Here is a 17,987-nt window from a genome sequence, read left to right on the forward strand (position 1 = left end):
ATAGTATTTAAACTTATAACAAGTCTCAGTGAAGTCAAGCCAGTTTGACATGTTCTCTACTGAATCTATACAGTAGATGGGGAATCCACATGTCAAGTCCTGTGTTCTATTGGATCTATTCTGGGGGGAAAGAATTCCCAGAGGAGACATGTTTTGAATATAAATGGGGATTTTTATCACCCAGCATCACTAAACTAAATTCTTTTGTCTTGATACTGATTTATGTGAAGAATAGCTCATCTGAAAAGGTTATTTCAACCTACAGATGGAATAAATGGCATATAGCAGCCTCCACAATAAATGTGTCAGCAGGAATATGTGCATGTATTTTCATACATGTATTTACTAAAGCCATGCATGCTAATTGAAACATTCTGAAAATGTTAAAAAACTGATGAGAAAGGGAAACTATTAACATCCTCCTCCCATTTCATACAGTCATAGATTTTGAGGTAAATCGGACTGTTTTGTTCATATAATCTGACATCCGGCCTAGCACAAGACAGTTCAGTTAACCATGTAATTATTGCATTCACAATGTGTTTTTAAGCTAGAGCATATTTTTAGTAACATACAAATTCAATTTAAAGAGAATAGGGAATCCCCCATTAGTTGTTCCGATGATTCATTATCCATTCTATTCAAAATTTGCACCGTTTGAATTTACCAAGCTTCAGCTTCTGGCTATTGGATCTTGCTATGCATTTGTCTGCTAAATTAAAGAGGGTTTAATTATAAAAAAAAATCATCTCCCAGTATTGGTACTTATGACTGATGGAAACACCACATATCTTAAGAAGACTAGTTGGGGGGTCTTTAGCTTTTCAGCTTAAACCATATATTCCAGGCCTCAGAACATTCTTGTAGCTATTTCTGAACCCTTTCCAATTTTTTAACATCTTTTTTTTAAATCTGGACATGATCTACTAATTGTCTCACTATTGCCACATACAAAGATAAGATCAGCCTCCCACTCCTAGTCCCACTTCTCTTGTTTATCTATTCCACATTTTCATTTTGCCATGGCAGCATCAAACTACTGCCACCAAACTTTTGCCAGCAGTTCCTGAATTACCCTCTCTAAATAAAGGCTATGATCCAGTAACTGTGGCCTGCATCCTTCTTCCTAGATGAATGGCCTTTCCTATGACCAACTGCCAATACAATACAGCCAATACAAAATTTAGGAGGCAAGAATATTGCGTAGAGTGAGACTATTTACAAACTATGTTAAATTTGAATAGCTATAATCTTGGTTGTATGTGTATTGTCCTATTTAAAGGGGGAGCAATACTTATTTTCCTTAGACCAGGGGTTTTCAACCTTTTTTAAGGAGCATACCCTTTCTGGGTACACTTCTAGTGGAGTGGGGTGGGGGGTCGTGGCAGCCAGATGCAGAGCTGAGGGGGCTTGCACGCAGCGGCAGCGTCGCAAAGTGGTGAATGGTGGCCGCCACTGTCACATGTAAATTCCACCCCCCTGCATCCAGCCGGCTGGGTGGCACCTATGCAGCCCACAGAGGGGAGCCACTGCCCTCACCACCACCCCCTCCGCCCCACTCACGGGAGGCGGCAGTGTGGGGTGGTGGGCGGCAGCAATTTGTCCGTGCCGTATCCCCCAGCCCCTTTCCAAGTACCCCTGGTTGACAACCCCTGCCTTAGACCAAGAATATATACTTTCATAGATTAAGTGTAATTTAGTTTAAATAAATATGAATGCATGAAATTCCTTTGGGCTACCAGCACTGAGAACAGTATGGCAGCTGAACAGACTGCTTATGGATGTTGCAGAAATCCCTTCACTGAAAGTTTTCAAGAGGAAACTGTATAATCATTGGTCAGGGATGATTTAGGAATCATTTCTTGTATTCATGAGCCAGATGAATACAGTGGCGAGATGATCCTCAAGGTCCCTTCCAACCATAAGATTGTATGGCTCTATGATTTGATATTCCAGCATGATAGGACAAGAAAAGGTGTTCCACTTCCTGTTACTAAGTATTAGAGAACATAAGAGAATAAAATGTCTCATCCAACATATTGCACAGGAGTTGATGTTCTCTAATGCACCAACCAGTAAGTGAAAGAGCTCAATCATATATTCATTTCTTCAGTCCCAAGACAGTAGTGACATGCAACACCAGAAAAGCATGATTTGTGACATAGCTTTCATTTCACTGGCATGCATGCAGTATGCCACAATAAGCTGCTATCTTTTGGATCTAAATTGAGCATTCCTAGTAAAAAGGACAAGACAGAAAACCTATCATATAGGAACTGTTAATATGTTCTTTGTATTTTTCTAACATGTTAGATGAGAAAACTGTATCAAAGAATTGTTATGTTGAAGTAATGTTGTAGCTGTGATGGTCCACGAAATAGGTGAGGGGACAGGATTGTTATGGGAGATATTTTTTATTGGTCAACTGCATGGTGGGATAGACTGTGGGTGCAAGCTTTCAAATGCAGTGGATTGTTCTTCACAGCTGAAGAAAAGACAGGCACAGCAAAGATTAAAATAAGTCTGCAGGGCTGTAAAATTCAAGAAGAGAGAAAATCCCAGGGGTATCAAAAAAGCAAAATCACAGAAAAAGGGAATAGATTAATTAGTGGAAGATCAAGACCTCTCAAAAGGGAAGAGGATTGTTATCAACTATAGTGAGAAGAAAGATTGTCAGGAGTCAGGAAGATTACAGTCTGCCACAAAGCCAGTTTAAATGTTTAATCCTGGGTTTCTAGGCATAGCTAATCTTAGATCATCACTGACCAATGCTTATCCAACCTCTTCTTGAACAGCTCCAATGAGGTATACAGCTTCCCTACAAAGCCTATTCTGCTTCCTCACTATTCTAAGAGTGAAGAAGTTTTTCCTGATATCCAGTCAAAACCTATTTTGCTTCAACTTCAAGCCACTGCTCTGCATCTTACTCTCTGCTGCAGGGCAGAAAAGTGTTTTTCATCTTCTTTATGGAAGCCCTTCAGATATTTGGAGACCATCATATCCCCTCTTAAGCACCCCATAAGTCCCCTCTAAATTCTGTCTTGAGCTTCTTCTTCCAGTCCATTCCCCTTGGATTCTTTGCTCTGTTGATTTGTTTAACATCTCCCATGGAATCTAGTTTGAAGCCCTCCTTACTAAGTTAGCCAGAAAAGACCCAAAGGTGCTCAATCCAGTCCTGCTTAGATGAATCCCATCTCTTGATAGCTGCCCTCCTCCCCAGAACATCTGTCCATTGTCAAAGAATCCAGAGCATTCACATCAACACCACCATCTCAGCCATGTGTTTGACTTGCATGATACAATGCTCCCAGCCTGGACCCTCACTTTCCACAGAGAGGAGTGATGAGAACACCATTTCTGTTCCAAACTCCTTAATCCTCCTGTCAAGAGTCTCATAGTCGCCGCCAATCTGCTCAGTATCATTCCTAGTAGTATCACTCATGCCTACACAGACAAGCAGAAAAGGATAGTGATCTGAGGGTTGAATGAGTTCTAATAGTCTTTTGAATATCCTGAATATGGGCTCCAGGCAAACAGCATACCTACCACACTCCAAATCTGGAAGACAAATTAGTGCTTCTGTCCCCTGCAGAAGTGAGTCACCACCACCGCTCTTCTCTTACTTCTTGGTGCAGTGATCTTAGAGCCCACGTACCTGGGGCCCAGCACTTCCTACTCCCTAGACTATTGAAGCCTTTGGTTCTTGCCTATTGATGTCCACTTCAGAATATCTTGAAAACAGTTGCTGACTTGAATCTATTCCTCTTGTAATCTGAAGACTCTCATTCTTCTAGAAGTCACATGTTGCCACTTCTCTTCTTTTCCCATTGACTTCTCTAGTGCCATCCTCTCATAACTCCTGTCCAACAAATATTCATTTTCCTTAATAGCACATGTTATATATACCAGTGCTTCTAACCCTTCAGTCTTCTCCTCCATGACAGACTTGATACAGATGAAATGGTCGTGACCCTCTGAAAGGAACACAAAAATAGCACACCCCCATTAAGTCACAGCTACTGATCCAGTCTCCATTGATGCCTGCTTTGGAGGACACCAAGGCTGTAAAAAACAAAGCAAAGAAAAGAGAAAAACAAAAACAAAAACACAAGTGCATACACCTATGCCCTGACATGCAAATGCATGCATAGAGTCATCTTCTTTGTAGCTCCCTCTTTCGACAGTCCCCCAGGCAAACTCCCTTTCTGTTTGTTGCTCCTCCGTTTTCTCCTTTCCCTGTTCACAAGGGGCTGCCTTTTGTAAGGCTGCCTTGCTTAGCTCTACCCCTCAGTTACCTGAACCAGACCCATTCGAAGTATATCACACAGAGCTGTGAACTCAAGCCCCGTCAAGAAGTCACCCCATAGAAAAATTTTCAAAGGCCCACATCAAACACAGACACCATCAAACATGACCCAGAGTTTCTGGTCTTCAGATGACCAGCTCCCAGAAAAGCCTCCTCAAGGCAATTCCACCACCAAGCTGCTCCTCTCACAGCAGCTCCCAGGCAAACTCACTCTCTGTCTGCTGCTCCTCTGTTCACATATAGCAAGAATAAGCTATAATTGTTTGATGATTCCTCTTATCAGTTCAGGTGTGCAGTAGTAGGTGACCACTGGGTGTATGCAGTCACAGGGGGTGGGTGATTGTAATTATCTGTCATGACATTAATCTTTCAGTGTAATATTAAGTTTCTTGAAATGATACTAAGGTTATGGAGCAATCCAGGTTGGCCAGTAACTAAAGCATTAGCCTTGCATTCAGAAATGGAACACAGCACAATTGCATGGCCTTAGATATAAGTTTAGCTACTGATTTGACACCACCCATGTATTTGAGCAAGATATATATTGATTGCAAAATTTCCAAAGGCAACCACGTGAAAGAAGAATTTTCATGCTGATTCCCCATGCTCTGTTCATGTATAGAGAGCAACAGTCAATCAAGAGGTGTTTGCAATCAGCCAATAGAATTCTAGCCTCAACTAATTAAAGCAAGCAGATTTTGTCTCAATGTCTTTATATCAATTTCCCTTTATTTATAAAACCATGTTTTATGATGGTCAAATTAATACCCTTTCCTTTGCTCCAGCAAGCTGAAGCCATGTAAAAAATGTTCTGATATTTCTTAGAAAGTAAAAAAAGGAAATCACAGATTAACTTGAAGGTTCTTGGAAAAGCAACACAAATCTTCATTATGGCACTAATGAGCATTAATGCACTGTAACTAAAATGGTCTGTTACCTCTTCTTGTTAGAATTAGGATGATAGATGGAGACCATTCTTTCTTTCTGATTGCCATCGCAATTCTAATGCATTTGGTGAATAAATACATGATGGAACTGAGCCTGGGGAGAAAAAATAGCATGGGGAGAAAGAAGAGCATAAAGCAGTGATTTGATCACATAACCACCTTTTTTTTTTACCACTAGAGACAAAGATATTTAATTTTCATGGATAATCATGTAAATGTTACACGGTGACAAGGATGTTCATATGTCTTCCTGTTTGTGTTTTTCTTTGTTTAGATTCTTTTTAGATTTTATTTTGAAGCTTTTTTAAATCTAGATGATGGACCTAAAAAAACCCCTGACATTTCCATGTCTTTGTTCTCTATCACTCTTTTTTTTTGATGCCCTTCCCTTTATACTTCAAAGCCTGTTTCTAGCCACCATTTTTCAGGTTTGCAGTAGCTTTCACAAACCAGTATCCTACAAGATTTAAGATACAGTGAAGCATTAAAGTGTTTCTTTTTTAATGACTATGGGATTTTTGTCATTTAAAAATATTCTGCAGATTTTTGTTTTTATCTAAAAATGTTTCATAGGCATACTAATGGAGACAAATGAGAGATTTCAAATGCAAATATATGTGTGTGGGTGTATATATACATACACACACACAAACACATGTATGTATGTATACATGTATGTGTGCATATACACACACATATACATGTACACATGTACACACACATACACACATGCATACATATACACACACATTAATACATGATGTGTGTGTGTGTGTGTGTGGAGGACACAGACAGAAAATAATAATGTATATGTCTGTATGTTCAGCACATGGATGAATATGACTTGCCGAAGGAAGGAATCGATATGGTTTTTATCAAAGAGAAATCATGCATCACCACCCTACTAGAGTTCTTTTAGGATGTCAATAAGCAGTTGAATCAGGGTGATCCAGCTGACATAGTATAGCTGGACTTCCAAAAAGCCTTTGACAAGGTTTCCCATCAGAGGCTGTTAACAAAGTTGGGCTCTCATGGGATTAGGAATTGCCTTAAAGATAGAAAACAAAGAGTAATTATAAATGGCTACTTTTCAAGATAGAAATAAATAAACAGTGGGATTCCCCAGGGATCCTTTTTGAGACCAATGCTGTTTAACATATTCATAAACGTTCTAGAAAAGGGGGTGAGTAGCGAGATGGCCGGATCCGGGGATGACACAAAACCGTTCAAAGTGGTGAAGACCAAGGCAGACTGTGAGGGACTACAGTAGGATCTGGCATGATTGAGTAAATGGGCAACTAAACAGCAGATGAAATTCAGTGTAGATAAGTGTAAAGGGATGCACGTGAGCAAAAATAACCCAAAATACACCTACTGTATGATGGACTCTGCTAGCTGTTACCATCCAGGAAAGAAATCTGGGAGTCATTGTGGACAGTTCACTAAAAATATCACCTCAGTGCAAAGCAGCCATCCAAAAGGCAAACAAAGTGTCAGGGATTATTAAGAAGGGAATTGTAAACAAAGCAGAAAGTATCATTATGCCCCTTTATATATCTATGGTTTTTCCACACCTTGAATACTGTGCCCAGATTTGGTTCCCATGCCTCAAAAAGGATATACAAGAACTAGAGAAAGTACAGAGAAGGGCAACAGGTGTGATTAGTCATATGAAAGAGCTTCCAGATGGGGTGAGACTAAAGAGGCTAGTCCTATTCAGTTTAGAGAAAGATATTTGAAGGGGGATATGCTAAGGGTTTACAAAATACTGAATAGTGAAGAGAAAGTAGATAGGGATGTATTATATACTATCTCTCACAATAGAAGAAGTAGGGTGCCGTAAAATGACACCAGTGGGTAGCACATTTAAACTAACCAAAAGCAGTTCGTTTTCACACAGCATATAATGAAAGTGTGGAACTCTACAAGATCCGGGGTAACCGGACAGGTTAGGCAGAACCAAAAGGGACTGGATATATTCCTGGAGGCAAAGTGCACCAAAAGCTATTAAGTATGGGAGTTAGGGGTTCAGCCTCTGAATCAGAACTCCCTGGATCTTAAATGCTGGAGGCTGTAAGTGGGAGAGGAATAGTGGAAAAAACCCTGGTCATATCCCATCTAGTCTTCAGTTCAGCATCCACTCTCTGCCTCTGCCTGACACAGGACACTGGGCAAGATGGACCTGTAGCATGACCCAGTAAATGCCAGTTCTTATGTTCTTGTGTTCTGTATGCATGTATGCATATATACCCAGCTAGAAAACAATGTATATGATAAACATATCAGGAATTTAATGCTAAAAAATATTACTTGAGTTGTAATTAGCACCTGGTCAGGTATCTTATAAAATACAGGAAATTATATTGGATGTAAACAGGATGTAAGATTATACTTACATCCAAATGTAAAAGTATGAAATTGCACAATTAAAGTATCAAAACAACTACACTAAGTAGGGACATTGTGTAGTAACCAAACAATTAAGAACTTATAATGTTTGTGATGCCAGATTAAAGCAATTTTTTAAAAAAATCAGTAAAGGGGCACTTCCATTTTTTTGCTTGTTTGGTTGGTTGGTAGTATCATTTCATCCTGGAACATCACTGGGACTGTACCACACATGTGTTAGGCAACCCCTCTTTAAAGGCAGAGGTAATGGGAAGAATACATATATTATTTTTCTTTTCTTTCATTATTAATAATTTTGAATATAGTTTAAACAAAATACACAACTTGGACAATATACATAATTTTCCATCTAAAGTTTATATTGGCAGCTCTTTATGTTTTCTAACACATGCACACGTGCGCACACACACACACATCCAAATATAATATTACCAATGTATCTACAATCAGCCCTCATCATTGCTATAACTCCAATGCCTTCCAGCCAAAGCAAGCTGTAGAAGGCCACAAATACTGGCTCAGAGGCAGGCTGTCATGTTCAAAGGAGAAGGTCATGCAAAGACACCATGCAAATAAAGTCGTGGGGCAAAGGGCTAGGAAATGTCTTGCTCTTAACAGTCTCTTGCTCTCTATCCTGGACCATCTGTACCTGCTTTGCTGACGTGTAATAATATACTCTAACATGCATGGTTTTGTCTAGTGTTTAGTCCCAGTGACGATACAGACTACTACAATTGCACAGCTGAAGACTTATCCTTTAGGTTTGTGGCTCTTTACCTCTGTACCTGTGGAACCAGTGTTCAATCCCTATTGATACATATCTGAAAAATCACTAGGTGTTTAAGTGGACAAAGTTGTTTTTTTTGCTGAGCAGTCAGGCAAATCCAAGGAGAAGAAATTGTGAGGTCCCATGGGGTATTTTTTTAAATCTAAATTATCATTCTGTAGGAGACATTTGATCTAGAAATGATTAATTTATTTTTCCACAATGAATTTTCTATGCTGATATTGAATAAAGAACATTTCAGAATGAAAAATCCCAAGATTGGTAAATATCAGTTAAATAATGGAAATATGTGTATACTTAAAATGCCACAGTAGAGGCAGGCTAGTTATTTAACTGCTTTAAACTAGGCTCGTTGGGGGGAGAGAAAGATGAGGGCGGGGGAAGCTGTGGAACACCAAACCATGTGGCACCCACAAGGACAGCCCAGCCTGAAGAAAGGGAGCATTGGGAACCTGAAAGCCATGGGGAGGCCAGCACTACAGAACAGGTAAGAAACGAGAAGGTAAGAATCAAAGGGCCCCTTGGGACTCGGAGCGGGGGGGGGACAGCAAAAGCACCAGTCGCAGGGCTCAAGTACCTATATACTAATGCTAGGAGCATGGGAAACAAGCAGGATGAACTAGCACTCCTGCTTGCATTAAACACCTATGACTTAGTGGGGCTAACAGAAACCTGGTGGGATTCATCCCACGACTGGGCGGTACATATTGAGGGCTATAGATTGTATAGAAAGGACAGGGTGGGGAAAAAAGGGGGAGGGGTTGCGCTCTATGTCAGTGAGCAATATACATCAACCCTCATCAAGACGGAATCCAAGGTTGAGGAAGTAGAAGGATTGTGGGTTAGGCTACATGGGGGGCAAGGAGAAAGGGATTTGGTGGTAGGGGTCTGCTACAGACCCCCACACCAAGGGGAAGAAAGAGATTTGGGGCTCCTGAGGCAACTCTCGGAGACCATGAAAGAAAAAAGGCAGTAGTCATGGGGGACCTAAACTACCCGGACATCTGCTGGGAGTCACAGACAGCAAAGTCCCACCGCTCACGCAGGTTTCTAACCTGTGTACAGGACCTCCACCTGACACAGGAGGTACACGGTCCCACTAGGGGGAATGCCATACTGGATCTGGTATTGGCAACAGGGGATGACATGGTAGGGGACCTCCAGATCGGTAGCCATCTGGGGGACAGTGATCACCTAATAATAGAATTCACCATAAGACATCGAGTGGGTAAGGTAACTAGTAGGGTGAAAGTGCTAGACTTTAGGAAGGTAAGTAGTAGCGTGAAAGTGCTAGACTTTAGGAAAGCTGATCTCAATGAACTCAGGCAATTAGTCAAGGACGCACTGCAGAGTAGAAGTTTTGAAGGGATGGGAGCCCAAGAAGGGTGGCTGTGCCTTAAGGAAACGATCCTTCGGGCACAAAGCAAGACGATCCCCGAGCGAGGCAAAAGAGGGAAAGGGGCCAGGAGACTTCCCTGGCTGACCAGAGAAATCCAGAGCAGCCTAAGGGCCAAAAGGGGAGCACGTAAAAAGTGGAAACAGGGAGAGATCACCGAAGACGAATATACCTCCTCTGCTCGTGCTTGTAGGGAGGCAGTTAGGTGGGCCAAAGCTACCATGGAGCTGAGGATAGCAACCCAAGTAAAAGACAACAAGAAATTGGTTTTTAGATATATAGGGAGTAAAAGGAAGGCCCAGGGAGGAATAGGACCACTGCTAAATGGGCAGAAACAATTGGTGACAGACAGGGGGGACAAGGCTGAACTCCTCAACGAGTTCTTTGCCTCAGTGTTCCTAAGTGAGGGGCACGACAAGTCTCTCACTGGGGTTGTAGAGAGGCAGCAGCAAGGCGCCAGACTTCCATGCGTAGACCCTGAGATGGTGCAGAGTCATTTGGAAGAACTGGATGCCTTTAAGTCAGCAGGCCCGGATGAGCTCCATCCGAGGGTGCTGAAGGCACTGGCTGACATCATTGCAGAGCCACTGGCGGGAATATTCGAACGCTCGTGGTGCATGGGCCAAGTCCCGCAGGACTGGAAAAGGGCCAATGTGGTCCCCATTTTCAAAAAGGGGAGGAAGGAGGACCCGGGCAACTATAGGCCAGTCAGTCTCACCTCCATCCTTGGCAAAGTCTTTGAAAAAATTATCAAGGCTCACATTTGTGAGAGCCCGGCAGGACAGATTATGCTGAGGGGAAACCAGCACGGGTTCGTGGCAGGCAGATCATGTCTGACCAATCTAGTCTCTTTTTATGACCAGGTTACGAAACGCCTGGACACAGGAGGAGGGGTGGATGTCATATACTTAGACTTCAGGAAGGCCTTCGATACAGTATCCCACCCCATACTGGTGAACAAGTTAAGAGGCTGTGACTTGGATGACTACACAGTCCAGTGGGTGGCGAATTGGCTGGAGGGTCGCACCCAGAGAGTCGTAGTGGATGGGTCGGTTTCGACCTGGAAGGGTGTGGGCAGTGGGGTCCCGCAGGGTTCGGTCCTTGGACCGATACTCTTTAATGTCTTCATCAGTGACTTGGACAAGGGAGTCAAATGTACTCTGTCCAAGTTTGCAGATGACACAAAGCTATGGGGAGAAGTGGACACGCCGGGGGGCAGGGAACAGCTGCAAACAGACCTGGACAGGTTGGACAAGTGGGCAGAAAACAACAGAATGCAGTTCAACAAGGAGAAATACAAAGTGCTGCACTTAGGGAGGAAAAATGTCCAGCACACCTACAGCCTAGGGAATGACCTGCTGGGTGGCATGGAAGTGGAAAGGGATCTTGGAGTCCTAGTGGACTCCAAGATGAACATGAGTCGGCAGTATGACGAAGCCATCAAAAAAGCCAATGGCACTTTATCATGCATCAGCAGATGCATGACAAATAGGTCCAAGGAGGTGATACTTCCCCTCTATCGGGCGCTGGTCAGACCGCAGTTGGAATACTGTGTGCAATTGTGGGTGCCACACTTCAAGAAGGATACGGATAACCTGGAGAGGGTCCAGAGAAGGGCCACTCGTATGGTTAAGGGCCTGCAGACCAAGCCCTACGAGGAGAGACTAGAGAAACTGGACCTTTTCAGCCTCCGCAAGAGAAGGTTGAGAGGCGACCTTGTGGCTGCCTATAAATTCATCACGGGGCACAGAAGGGAATTGGTGATTATTTATTCACCAAGGCGCCCCCGGGGGTTACAAGAAATAATGGCCACAAGCTAGCGGAGAGCAGATTTAGATTGGACATTAGGAAGAACTTCTTCACAGTTCGAGCGGCCAAGGTCTGGAACGGGCTCCCAAGGGAGGTGGTGCTCTCCCCTACCCTGGGGGTCTTCAAGAGGAGGTTAGGTGAGTATCTAGCTGGGGTCATCTAGACCCAGCACTCTTTCCTGCTTATGCAGGGGGTCAGACTCGATGATCTATTGAGGTCCCTTCTGACCCTAAAATCTATGAATCTATTAATCTATGCTTGAGGTAAGAGCAGCACAATTAGAACTAACTTGACTCTCTCCATATCATAGATAAATCCACATATAGAAGATCAACTGGGCATTAACTGGGTTTCCAGGCTATGCATTCCCTGGAAATGCAACCAGGCATGTCATTTTGGCTTATGGAAAGCTCCCAACATTTTTATTGATGTAATAAAAATATTGATAATGAACAATAATAATTGTGATTCATTTTAAAAAAGGAAAGAAAAGCTCTAAGTTTAAGCAAAAATACTTCACACCAAAATCTCCAAGCAAGTAAATACAGTAATGATCAAATATTACTCTTTGCATACTGCTTGTGGGACAAAAAATGCTATGTTTTGGCTATAAATATAGCAAGTGTGGACATGAATTTTATGTGATATTAAAATATTGGAAACCTTTAAAGAAATGATTGCAACACACTTTTCCATTGTAAAGCATCTTCCATATAAACTGCATTACCAGACTTTCTGTAGAATGAAATTATGCCATTTAATCTTACAATTAATAGTATTAATTCTTTTCAACATACCTACAGTTCTATACAGACCTGGTTCACATAGGGCAGGTTATGACTGTACTTAATCACAACAAACTAAGCAGAAATTGTAATTAGTACCCTGCCTGGGTGCCCAAGAAGAATGAAACTGCAAATGAATTCATGACCCAACCTCATTCGCATGACACACCACTGCAATTCTGGTCCTGTTTCCACAGGTGCTGAGAAAAAGGTGGGCATTACAGCCTTTGGATAGTGGGCATTACAGCAGTGGATCGAGGCGTGTAGTTACACATTACAATGTTAAGTGCTGTTAAAGTTAGAATATGCTGTGAGCAGTCTCATGTTAAGGGCTAATCCTGTTTCTTTTCTGCACACCTCTGACTTGCCGCTAGAGGGGTGGTGAGTGAGGGTATGACTAGGAGTCAGACCACCTCAGCTCTATGCCTGCTCTCAGTGGTGGGGCTGGAAGTGGTCATCCTGAGATGGTGAAGGACTGAAGATTTCTTATTTTAACTCTGTGCAGCAGACTGAAGTTACCCTGGCATGAGCTAGGTAGCATGTCCTCACCTGAAATGGTATAACTCTGAGATGCTGAGAGGAAACTTAGCACAAGTTAACAAGCTTTAATATGACAACACTCACATTTTAAGTGTCCTTAGTATGGTCTAAATGTAACACGTAACTAAATGATACATGGGATTGCAGCTTACCTGAGTTTTGTGCGTGCTCATTTATTAAGGGCCCCTGAGTTGTGGGAAAGGGCTGCCCAGTGAAATCCAGCTGCTATCACTGACGCTTTGGATCCCTATGAAAATATGCATATAGGGTCCATCATTTTTTTAAGTACCCCAGTGCCTTGCTGTGATTGCCAGGGCTGCTCAGAGAAGTCCTGCCATTGCTGCCACTTCAGCTCCTGAGGATCCCCCAAACACTGCATTTGAGATACCAAAACATCTTCCCTTCACATAGGAAAGCTGTTACACTAACTATGAAGACATGAGTGCCACAGTAAATTGGAAAATCTATTGCACTCCCATTTCAGTTTCTCATTTTTCCCAAGAAGGCATTATTTCAAGTGCCTTGTATGGGAGATCCTTCATTGCATGGGAGGTGGTCAAGGGAAATGGCTGGGATGCAAGAGGCAGTGGTAAGAGACATTTTTTTGCTAAGAAGCTGTGTCAAACTTGTGCTGCTCTGCCACAGAAAAGTGAGATCCTGTGTAACCCGGGCAGTACTCCAAAAGGTATCCCCACTCCAATTGAAGGGATCAAAACAGGTACACAAGTGCTGTGGGAGGTGTAGGGACTCTCCTCCCCCTATAGAGCAGAGCCAGACCACCACTGGGGCCTTAACCATATACCTTTTAATGAGGGAACAATACTGGGAACATAACAGGCATAATCAGGGGGTATAGTGGACAGTACAATGCCCCAAGGGGCAGGGTTCAATAAAGATTAGACACTTACAATCATTGACAAAAGGCAGGGTTAACAAAATATAAAACACAAACAGCAGAGCAAAGAATACTGGTTAGGGAAATATAAAAAGGCGCAAAATACAAAATGTCAAAGAAATATAGGGCCTAGGTACCTGGAAGGGGAGAAAGTACAATGGCCCCTTTCCACTATAAGCAGTTTTTTGCCTTGTTAGCTCACTCATCCCAAATCACCAAAGCTGGGATGTAAACTCAGATCTCCCATGTAGTAGGCAGAAACACAGCCACACAGCCACCAGTGCTAGGTGCTAGTACTACTTTGAGCTGCAAGGGGTCTTGACCTTCCTAGAGCCCCGGCCTCACATCGAGCTGCCTGGTCTCTGATTGGAGGAGCTGGAAGCCGAGCTGGGAACCTCTCAGGTCACCACTCAGATACTTGCTGAAGTGGGAAGCCTCTCCTGCTGGCCACAGCCTCTCATAGGGGATCCTGGAGCCTCTCCTGCCGACCACACGCTGTGCTACTGAGGGTCCAACTGCTGCCTGCAGGTCCTGCTCCTTCAGGCTCTTCTGGGGCAACTGCTTCCGCCCCGCTGGCTCAGCTCTTTGAAGCTCCTTCCTCTTGGTCCCTCACTGGTCTCTCCCCAAGTCAGCTGTGCTGCCCCTTTTATCCCCCTCCAGGTGACCCAAGGGGCCAATCAGGGGACATGAGGGGTTAGTCTCTAGGACCTGATTGGTGAGGAAAGGGAATCCCAAGACCTCCAATCATCTTTTGCCCTTTCAAAACCCCTGGGCTAGGTCACTGCCAGCTAGCCCGTCACACCTGAAATGAGGACCCACCTCTATCTTATCCTTGTTTCCACTGAAGTAAAGCTCTTGGGATGGTTAAAAATCCCTTTTCTTCTTAGAGGGAGGGACGTTTGCCCTGGTGTCCTGGTTTCATTCTCTATAGTTACAATCCATATGTTTTCATAAATTAATTTTGCATTTGCAGCTTGATAAAGTACCAGCTTCCTGTCTTAAACCACCCTATGGTGTTGCTGTGCCCTGCTACCCAGCTGCTGTTTTCAACCCCAAATGTCATGGGCAGGGTTAGACCGTTATCCTTAGAAAGAATCCATCATGTGGTCAAAGGGAGTTCAGACCGAGTCGGAGGCAGAGCAGCAGGAAGCTGTGCAGAACACCGATAACTGCTCGGAGCTTGCCATCTGCTGACGTGGTCTCAGCTCATCGTGCTTGGGAGGAATGTCAAGGACTGTGAAACAAAAGACCAAGTGTAGCTGGCAGAGGTATTCCACTGGGACTCTGAGATTTCAGTCATCCCAGAAATATGGGTCAATCCTGTCTTTTTAATCCATCTCTTCCATAGGCAGTTGCATTTCAGAGAGGCAGTATCTAAAAATCTACTTCCGTTAGGTCAGAGAAATACACAGATGAGTGAGATACCATCTCTACTGAAAAACAGCTACCTTATGTGTGGGAGAACTAATTTTATGAAATCCTGGCCTATCAGGATCAAGTATTGTAAAAATGCATGATGACATTACAAGGACTAGCTCCTTCTCCACCTATTAGGTGCTTAAGTGGATTTCGATGCATAAGTGTGGTTCTATTGCACTGAGTCCCTCAAAATCCATGAATGCATCTATTTTTGTAACATGCTCTCATCTTAGCCTCAAGGCTTAGTCATGAAAAGGCAGTGAGGAGAAAGAAGACCCATTCATGTTTTGTATGAATAGCTTTTCAGGGAGTCGAGTAGTATAGAATAGTATCACACCAAGGTGACTGAGTGGACTTAATAGGTGGAGTAGGATCTGGCCCTACACATTTCACTTAAACTCTTTGTTCTGCATGTGCCTGTCACCTTTAAGGAGACAGTCTAACATGTCACAGAGGCTCTTCTGATGCATAAGCAAAAATGTAATATTTTTTTTTTACATTTCATGTTCACACATTTATCTAGGACCAGACTTGCTATTATTGTCACATGCAGATTCCTCAGCCCAGTTAATGTATATTCTATTGACAGTGCAGAGCTCGCATCTCATAAACTGCAACATGATTTAAATTCACTCACTGCTGCAGTGCCTCATCACTGCTGCTGAGTCTCATCTCTGCTGATGCCATGCTGTGTTTAATTGGCCCTCTGAAAGCAGATCTTCCTTATACCAAGATTATAGTGAGTTTGAGGCAAGAATGGAGGAGGAAAAGGAAGGAGAAGGGTGGAGGAGACGCAGAAGGACTAAAAGTGGATAAAGGAGGGATAAAGATAGACAAGTTTCATAACAGTGCAGTGAATTGTTCCAACATGCCTATTAGAAAAACGGTGAGCCAGATATGCGGCAATTAAACAGATATAGCTACGGATCTCAGAAACTATTGCTGGTCAATGATTAGTGTTCTTAGAGCAACTGCATGATGAAGGGCAATGGAAACAACCAGTCAGCTGAGATTGATCCCTTTCTGTGTGAAGCTAATGGAGCCAACATGAACATTTACTGAATGTGGTACAATACAATTAGGCCCCTGTTGGGATGGCCTTGTATTTTTCAGTTATGAAGATTCTTTTGTAGATACACTTTGCCCAGTTCATGGCCAGCTGTAAATAAAGTCAAAATCACTCATCATCAGCAGAATGATGGCTCTAAGAGAGAAGTGTTTCCACCTGGGTTACCCCCAACACACATCTCAAGTGGCTTGAAAATGAAAATTAGGCAATCAAGCTGAAATATTGTATAAGGCTCAAATCCTACAAAGACGCAAACAGTGGGTAATAACTAGGGCTGAGAGCAAGAATGTAAGGTGTGTAACAGCAGGATGAATAAGGGGGCAGTCTGCAGAGCTGTGCTGACTATTAAAGTGGACTACAACTCCCAGAAACTCCCAGGCGCTATGCTGCAAGGGAAAATGGAAGAGGAAGCTTGATCTGGATGAAGGAGAAGAGAGAGCAACGTGCACATGTAACCTGGTCAGCCCTACAGAGAGCAGTCCACAGTGGAGCTGGAGATCTCACTGATGTTCAGCAGCTTACAGGACCACAACCAAACTGAACCTCTGCCGTGCCCATGTTGAGGCCATGCTGCTATCCATTCCCAGGATAGCTATGACTGTAACTTCAAATTATAGAAAGAAATCTCTATTGTAATTAATTTAAGGATGAGCCCTCTATAAACCACAATTCAATCTTTCTGCATTTTTGAATAATTAAGCTTTAAAGAGAAAGTCTAATGAGACTAATGGCTATCAAATTACCAGATTTTGAAAATCATTGATTTTCTCATTTGCACTCATACGTACATGGCTGGTGAAATTAATTGATTTCATTTGCATACATAGATTGCATTTGCTTTGACTTACAAAATGTTTCTCTCCCAAGTTTCTCATCAAACTCGGTAGTATATTCATTTTCTAAAAAAGCAAGTGATCCTTTCACCTTGCTCATTTGCATAGGAACTGAGGCATTATCCCTGATCTAAATAAGCATTGTTTTAATTATGCTTTTTATTTTAATACATTCCATCACAGGGCATCTAGGTATTTATACTGTGCTTATCACCATGGCAGCTGAGTACCTTGCAAAAAAAAAAAAAAAAAAAAGAATAAACCCAGCAAAAATCTCATGCCATGTATTCCTTGTCTTTTGTTCTCTCCCTTGTCTCTGAGCATCTAGGGTAAGACTCTTCCCCATTCCATTTCTTCAATCTCATTTGATTTTAGAGGTTTTTTCCTCCTTTTACCTTAGTTACTTTCTTAGTTCTGTCCCATAACTTTTCCGTCTTGCATTCCTCCTCTAGTTCCCTGATGGAATAGGAATGCTGAGTAGTTCAACCATTTGGCAAAGGCTACAAATGCTTCTTGATTATTCTGACTTTAAAATTAAACATAAAGGAAATATTGTTGGTTTTCTTCCAGAAGAGCTCTTCCCTAACTGGTTGTACAGAAATATAGAAGAAACTTCACATAATAATCATATGTGAATTTAATGACAGGGAATTATGCTGACTTGGTACTCTGATCTATTCTGCCTCCTAGCAGCCTAAGATTTAGCTGCTGGCCTAAGGTATCACCTCAAGAGAAAAATCTTACTCTGCCCTTGGGAACACTCCAGTTCTGGCAACAGACAGATTTACACAT

The sequence above is a fragment of the Alligator mississippiensis genome, chromosome 1 (assembly GCF_030867095.1).
Source record: "Alligator mississippiensis isolate rAllMis1 chromosome 1, rAllMis1, whole genome shotgun sequence".
NCBI lineage: Eukaryota > Metazoa > Chordata > Crocodylia > Alligatoridae > Alligator > Alligator mississippiensis.